Here is an 8,740-nt window from a genome sequence, read left to right as displayed (position 1 = left end):
TCTGTGCATGTGTGGATGAATGTGTGAGGCCTATCAGGTCTGAATGTGCCAGTAGATATTATCTGACACCATAAGCTAAGGGTTCTCCTATTTACCAGCAGCACTATGCCTCAGCTTGTGGAGCTGCTGCCCCCACAGCTCCAGCACCCCAGGTTCAATCCTGACCTCAGGTGCTGTTTGTGTGGAGTCATAGAATTGTAGAATCATACAACAAAGAAACCGGCCCTTCGGCCCATCTTGCCCATGCTGGTCAAGATGCTCCATCTAAGCTCGTCCCACTTGGTCGCGTTTGGGCAATATCCCTCAAAACCTTTCCGATCCATGTACAGTTCAAGTGTCTTTTAAATGTTGTTTTAGTCCCTGCCTCAGCTACCTCCTCTGGCAGCTCGTCCCATGTACCCAGCACCCTCCGAGTCTGCAGATTCTCCCTGTAACTGTGTGGCTTCCCCCCCCCCCCCCCCATGTACTACAATGTCCTCCCACATCTCGCAGGTGAGCGGGTTTGTGGTGTCTAAGTGGTGGCAGAACGGGGGGATTTGGTGGCCATGTGGGGAGAATAAAATGGATTGGTGTAGGATTGGTTAGCAAGCAACGAAAGCTTCTTACTGTACCTCGGTACACGTGACAATAAAATAAACTCAAATCAATTAATGTCAATCAGTGTAAATAGGTGCTTGAAGGGCCTGTTTCGGTGCCACGAGTTTATTATTCCAGCCCACATTCCCCTGTGACCCAATTTCACAAAGAAACATAAAATAATTATTTCACAAAATGCTGGAGTAACTCAGCAGGTCAGGCAGCATCTCAGGAGAGAAGGAATGGGTGACGTTTCGGGTCGCGTCACCCATTCCTTCTCTCCTGAGATGCTGCCTGACCTGCTGAGTTACTCCAGCATTTTGTGAAATGATTACCTTCGATTTGTACCAGCATCTGCAGTTATTTTCTTACATAAAATAATTATTCATCCCCTTGCTGAGAGCAAATATTGCAATCAAAGCATTTGTCTTTTCGCCACTGCACTTCAAGATAATCAATTGCACGTGACAATTAATATTTTTGATGGCTGTGGTGGTTGTAAAGAGTATCATAAAGGTTATTTTTCTGAAATCCCGTGCTGTTAAATATTCCCCTCCAGGCCACATGCCATCTTGATATGGAAATATGTTACTGTTCCTTCATTGTCACTGGGGCTGAATGCAAGAACTCCCTCCTCCGCTGGTAGCACTGTGCGAGCACCTTCTCCAGATGCTCAATGCTCTCTTAGCGAGGACATTTAGGGTTGACCATCCTAATGGCATTTTTTGTGAAATGTGGTAAACCAGGGATTGATGAATAGTAACTCCAAGCTTGATGTTATGAAGCTTGAAGAGTGCAGGAGGGGAGAGTATAAGTTCTTTATCATCTGGTTCTCCACATTGGACAATGAGATTAGACTTGAGCTCCTTAAGAGTATAGAAGATGTTGGACTGATCCAATTGAGGAGTTTAATTTGAGTAAAATAAAGTAGATAGGGTAACTATTACCCCTAATGGGAGACCCAGAATAAGGGAGATAGCACCTTCAAACAAGAGCCAGATCACTTGGCTGATGTCAGGAACCATTTCTTTAAACGGTGGTCAAAACCTGGAACACTTTCCCCACAGGAACTGGATGAAGTTAGAGCATAGTTTTTTGGTCAGTTGGCAATCTTAAGACAGAGGGATTGGACACGCTGGAGGCAGCAAACATGTTCCCGATGTTGGAGGAGTCCCAAACCAGGGGCCACAGTTTAAGAATAAGGGGTAGGCCATTTAGAACGGAGATGAGGAAAATCTTTTTCACTCAGAGAGTTGTGAAGCTGTGGAACTCTCTGCCTCAGAAGGCAGCGGAGGCCAATTCCCTGGATGCTTTCAAGAGAGAGTTAGATAGAGCTCTTAATGATAGCGGAGTCAAGGGATACGGCGAGAAGGCAGGAATGGGGTATTAATTGTGGACGATCAGCCATGATCATGGTTAATGGCGGTTCTGACTCGAAGGGCTGAATGGCCTACTCTTGCACCTATTGTCTATTGTCTATTGTCTATTTAAAAAAGTTATATTGGGCAAGGTCATTATGGATTAAGGAACTGTGAAGCATTTGGAGCTAAGATGTAAATCAGCTCGGATGAAACTGAATGGTGGAACACTCGAGATAACGAATGGTCTCATCCTGTCCCTATGATCCCTTTAATGAAACAGGACAGTGAATCATGACCTTAGTGCAGAGGGAATGGGAATCCTGTGGCAGAGGGGTGTTTTAAATTTAGATAGATTGCAGGATGAGGCGCTGTAGATATAAACCACCTCATGCATCACCCAACACGACTTCAAAGTTACCTGCAACTTCACAATCTTTTGGGCATCCATCATCCCATTCTCCTTAACTTCACCATGTTATCACATGAACAGCTAGGGTAATGAAAGGCAGCGTGCACTCCTGCAAAGCCCTCGGGAACTCCCGTGTTTCAAGCACTGGTCCTATGGCAGAGCTTGGGGGGAAGCCTTTATTATTTAATTGTTGACCAAATACGGAGTCAAAGTTGGAGGAGAGAAGTATCAAATGAAAAACGTCGATCAAAGCAGGGAGGTGTAAAATGGTTCTGAATATCTGAACCTAACACTCATTGCCTTGTAATTCCCTCCAGGAACCAGCTTCAAAAATTCCGTGGCTCTCCGTGGGAATGTGAGGAATGTGTCTATCAGCTGCATCTGCCAATATTTGATTTAGGTACAATGATCGGCACAAGCAAAGTATCTGTTTTGAACAAATACCAGGCCATCGGCAGTAAGGTAACACTAGCTTCAATTTGCCACTGACGTACCATAGCATGCAGAGTAGAAATGTAATAAATATTTAAAATTATTTAAAACAATAAGGAACTTATGCAGTTGAGAATGTATCAATTACACAAACTGGGACTGTATTCTATGGAATTTAAAAAGAAGAGGATGTGACGGAAGTTTTCAGAATTTAAGCAGAAGTCCTGTGTTTAGCTGGTTGGATATCATATCATCATATCATATCATATATATACAGCCGGAAACAGGCCTTTTCGGCCCACCAAGTCCGTGCCGCCCAGCGATCCCCGTACATTAACACCATCCTACACCCACTAGGGACAATTTTTACATTTACCCAGCCAATTAACCTACAAACCTGTAGACAATAGACAATAGACAATAGACAATAGGTGCAGGAGTAGGCCATTCAGCCCTTCGAGCCAGCACCGCCATTCAATGCGATCATGGCTGATCACTATCAATCAGTACCCCGTTCCTGCCTTCTCCCCATACCCCCTCACTCCGCTATCCTTAAGAGCTCTATCCAGCTCTCTCTTGAAAGCATCCAACGAACTGGCCTCCACTGCCTTCTGAGGCAGAGAATTCCACAGCTTCACCACCCTCTGACTGAAAAAGTTCTTCCTCATCTCCGTTCTAAATGGCCTACCCCTTATTCTCAAACTGTGGCCCCTTGTTCTGGACTCCCCCAACATTGGGAACATGTTATCTGCCTCTAATGTGTCCAATCCCCTAATTATCTTATATGTTTCAATAAGATCCCCCCTCATCCTTCTAAATTCCAGTGTATACAAGCCCAATCGCTCCAGCCTTTCAACATACGACAGTCCCGCCATTCCGGGAATTAATCTAGTGAACCTACGCTGCACGCCCTCCATAGCAAGAATATCCTTCCTCAAATTTGGAGACCAAAACTGCACACAGTACTCCAGGTGCGGTCTCACCAGGGCCCGGTACAACTGTAGATTTTGTTAAACAAAGATGGGGAGAAGTCAGAGGTTATTCATGTTCTCATTGAGTAGTGTTTAGCTAGGTTTACTTTAGTTCAGAGATACAGCGATGAAACAGGCCCTTCGGCCCACCGGGTCCGCACCGACCAGCGATCCCCGCACATTAACACTATCCTACACACACATTAGGGACAATTTTACACATACACCAAGCCAATTACCCAACATACCTGTACGTCTTTGGAGTGTGGGAGGAAACCGATGGTCTCGGAGAAAACCCACACGGTCACGGGGAGAACGTACAAATTCCGTACAGACAGCACCCGTAGTCGGGATTGAACCCGGGTCTCCGGCGCTGCAAGCGCCGTAAGGCAGCAACTCTACCGCTGCGCCACCACTTGGCAATCTCCTCATCTTCCTCTCCTGATAAAAACTAAAATGAGTCAGAGCCCCACAATACCTCATTAGAACAAGTAAAGCTTATGCAACTGCCTGGCTAGCTCAGTCGGTAGAGCATGGGACTCTTAATCCCAGGGTCATGGGTTCGAGCCCCACGTTGGACATTAGTTTTGGGTGGCATAGCGGTAGTGTTGTTGCCTTACAGGGCCAGAGACCTGGGTTTGATCCTGACTATGGGTGCTGTCTGTACGGAGTTTGCACGTTCTCCCTGTGACTGCGTGGGTTTTCTCCGGGTGCTCCGGCTTCTACATCCCAAAGACATACAGGTTTGTAGGATAATTGGCTTAAGTAAAATTGTTCCTAATGGGGAGGATAGTGCGAGTGTACGGGGATTGCTGATCAGCACAGACTCGGTGGGTTGAAGGGCCTGTTTCTGCACTGTATTTTTAAACTAAACAGTCTTAAGAAGGGTCTCAACCTAAAACGTCATCCATTCCTTCTCTCCAGAGATGCTGCCTGTCCAGCTGAGTTACTCCAACATTTTGTGTTAAACTAAACTTAACACTTTCCATTAACTTAAGCTTGGCATTTGGTAAAGTCAAGACCAAACTCTTCATTACTCTCACACCCATGATGGCTTATTTTCCTTATTTTTCCGGATGTCCATTCCTAACTATCCTTCAGAAGGTGGGGACAAGCTGTCATCTTGAACTGCTTGCGAAACCCAAATTGGTTTAAAATCTTAATTACTCTGCAAATGACCCCCCCCCCCATAAAAGGAAAGTTTGTTTTCATGTTCTTGCCCAATAAGAGTTCAGAGCATGATAGTTAATAAGGGTGGCTTCCCATTTCTCAGAAACCAGCTCCCAATGAAGAAAAAGACCGAACAATCAGCCATATATCTAGACCGTTGACCCTGAGAACTGAGTTCAAAGCCTGCCATAGCAGCTGGGAGATATTGTTTTGAGACATGAAGTAAACCTGAAGTTCAATTAAAAGCTAACCTCAGCAACCGTAACAATGAAGTCAGTGGAATATTATATTCAAATGTATAATGTCCTTTTGGAAAATAAATCTACTGTCTTTACCTGGTCTGGCCTTCAGATCTTTACCAGGTCTGGACTTCCAATCCACTAATGTAGTTGATTGTTAAATGCCTTCTCAGTTCAAGGCAAATAAGGATGGATAATAAATGCGGCCATTTTCAGCTAAACTCACATCTTGTGATTGCATGAAAACAAATTCCATTCTTCCCTCTAATCCTGAACCAAACTCCTGATATCCTCAGTACATCCAACAAGGTGTGTTTCATAACTCAGCCTTGATGTTGGCTATGTCAATGCTCCCTGATTTACCCTGGGTACCTTCTCTAATCCTGCTACTCTCTGAATCAATGGGGTGAGTGCTAGAGAAATCATGTTCCACGCAGCGTATGGCAACAGCAAGTTTAGCTATCAATCATCCAGTTGAAGGTCAGCTTCACCAGGGAGCATTCCTGACTCTGGGAATGTTGGTTAGGAATTCAGGCTTGGAGCTCAACCAGACAGACATTTTCTAACCTGTGTACTCTTATCAAGATGAGGAAACACTTAACTGTCATCACCTTCCCATTACACGGACAACACTAACATAGACAGACCCTAACATGTGGCCGATGCCAGTATATTTCATTGTAGAATCATGGGCACATTTAGAGTCACACAGCATGAAAACAGGCTCTTCGGCCCAACTTCCCCACGCCGACCAAGATGCCTCATCTACACTCATCTCACCTGCCCGTGTTTGGCCCATATCCCTCTAAACATTTCCTGTGCAAATATCTTTAGGCCATTGTGCATGCTGTATTGTCCACTACTGTCATTCCTCATGGATCTGTATTCTCTCTTGCTTCACGTTTATGGGATTCCTTTCTGTATTTACCATTTGAATCTTCTTCCAAACCTTTCAGCAACATAATCCAAATCTCACCTTCTTCCTTTTCAGGAAACCGATTGGTCAAGTTACCTCTTGGGATTCTCCCACATGTCCCACACCTCCCACGTGTCACCTTAAATGGTTCTATCCATTATTTTGCAAGTTGAGATTTAGAACGCAATGTTGAGATGAGTTGCCTATTTGGCTGGAAAATGTTTTGGGATGTTAGAGAGCCAGTATGGAACAATATCTACAAACCACTTTATCCAAACCAACCATTAAGCATCCATCTACCATCTACAATAAGCTCAATTTATTCTTCCCACATTCTCATCGATTTTTTTCCCCATCCCGTTCTCCTTCTGAACATTTGGACTTGGGGAAAATTACAGTAGCCAGCTAACCTACCAACCCACATGTCTTTGCAATGTGGAATGAAACTACAGCACCTGGAAGTAATCCATGCAGTCATGAGAACAACATGCAAACTCCACACGGACAGCACTGGGGATTAGGATTTAACCAAGAATCTGGAGCTGTGAGGCATTGTATTAACCACTGTTCCACTGTATTCTAAGTGCAGGGGAGGGGAGGGCTGACAATGTTTACCTTTGTCTTTCTCCTTTTTCAGTAAACATAAGTAATTTAACTTATTTTTCCAACGCGCTAAGGGCTAGTGAACTCATTGCATGGGATGGTTAGAATAGAGTGAGGGTATACCCCCATTCCCTTCATTACAGTAAACATATTCAACGGGGAATCGTGAAGAAGCGATAGAAATGCAAGTTATTTCTTTATCACAAGAAAATGCCTTTACTTGTATCTGTTACACATGATGGCTCTTCTGATATGATAGACACACACAGACATGGAAACATTGCCTTGGGTTCTAAGTGTACTGTGCAGAGGTATTTCAATGAATCAGTGTACGAAAACCCAGATGACTTGAGCCACAAAAATGTCAACATGTCTTATCGGTTTGATCTTTTTAAGGGGCTAACAACAAGATATGTTGGTGTTTTCTGACATGAAAGATTGTAACTGGCAAAGAAAAGGCTTTAAACAAGTCATTCTAAGTTAACAAGCTATCTACTGTAAGCATTTCTTGGTTGGAGACTCAACATTGATGTTGACAATGTCTGGATGTTGCTTATTGTCACGTTGCAAGCTCTGCTGGCCTGAGATGCTTCCAATATTGTAATGTGTACGATGTGAATTGATACATGAAAGCCAAGAGTCTGTGGTATATCACTAAAGAGTCCATAATTCACTTGACAATCAGCTATTTGACCATGATAGGTAGATAGGTCTATACTGTAAACCCACAGGAATCCTGGCAGCACTGCATGCAAAAATGTTTAAAACTTTAAGAACATCTTTACCTTTGGAAGATCCATTTACAGAGGAGAAGTATTAAAGTAGTTGCCAAATGATCTGAAGGGAGAAGCGAGATTAAAGTTTTAATGCAACAGTGGAACTCACTGCCTGAAAAGGAGGTTGAAGCATGGGTGGTAGAGTGCTGTCCCTTACAGTATCAGAGACCCGGTTTCGATCCTGACTATGGGTGCTGTCTGTACAGAGTTTGTACATTTTCCCCATGCTTTCTCCAGGTACTCCGGTTTTCTCCCACTCCAAAGGCGTACAGGTTTGTCGGTTAATTGGCTTCGGTAAAATTGGAAATTGTCCCAAGTGTGTAGGATGGAGTTAGTGTGTGGGATGATCGCTGGTCGGCACAGACTCAGTGGGCCAAAGGGCCTGTTTCCACACTGTATCTCTAAAGTTTAAAGTCTAAAGTAGTTGTTGTAAATTAGGATGTGGAAAGTTTAACTCTCGTAACTCTGCGCATTCCCTGCACCCAGGTGGGTGCTCCAGGGAATACAAGGAGCTGAGTCACTGTGAGATTGTTTTCAACAATAATGTAGTCATTGAACCTAAGCATCTGCCTATGGAGACAATCTCAGTAGAAAGCTGAATAAAATGGGATTACCGGAGGATTAGTGTAGAATTAGGCCATTCGGCCCATCAAGTCTATTCCGCCAGTCAATGATCTATTTCTCCCTCCTCACCCCATTCTCCTGCCTTCTCCCCATAACCTCTGACACCTGTACTATTCAAGAATCTATCAATCTCTGCCTTAAAAATATCCACTGACTTGACCTCCACAGCCTTCTGTGGCATAGAATGAATTCCACAGATTCAACACCCTCTGACTAAATACATTTCTCCTCATTTCCTTCCTAAAAGAACGTCCTTTAATTCTGAGGCTATGACCTCTAGTCCTGGACTCTCCCACCAGTGGAAATATCCTCTCCACATCCACTCTGTCCAAACCTTTCACTATTCTAATGAATGGGTGTTGTGTTGGGATAGGATGGACACGATGGATCAATGGGCCTGTTGCTGTGCTGTGTCGCTGTGACTTGAGGTTGCGACAGTCATATTGGTTTATGACTGTCACGTGTACTGTGAAAACTTTTGTTTGCATGATATCCAGCCAGATTATACTACACATAATAACGCGATACACAATACCGTACTACAATGGGCACTGCAAAGAGAAAAATATAAATGTGAAGAATACGGTATATACATCTTTATAGCGTTACACTTACAGAGAAAAAGTGCAGGGTCCATTAAGAGGTAGGTTGGAAGATCGGGAC

At 44.0% G+C, this 8,740-nt stretch overlaps 1 non-coding gene across 1 annotated transcript; it reads left to right on the top strand.

The window, feature by feature from the left end:
- The first annotated feature begins 4,257 nt into the window (after window positions 1–4,257).
- trnak-cuu (transfer RNA lysine (anticodon CUU)) lies at window positions 4,258–4,330 on the top strand. Its single transcript has one exon. It is a non-coding gene; the product is annotated as a tRNA-Lys (tRNA).
- The last annotated feature ends 4,410 nt before the right edge of the window (window positions 4,331–8,740 follow it).

This window comes from Rhinoraja longicauda, chromosome 33, assembly GCF_053455715.1.
Source record: "Rhinoraja longicauda isolate Sanriku21f chromosome 33, sRhiLon1.1, whole genome shotgun sequence".
Lineage (NCBI taxonomy): Eukaryota > Metazoa > Chordata > Chondrichthyes > Rajiformes > Arhynchobatidae > Rhinoraja > Rhinoraja longicauda.
Note: the sequence above shows the minus strand (reverse complement) of the source record. Positions and strands in the feature narration are given on the sequence as shown.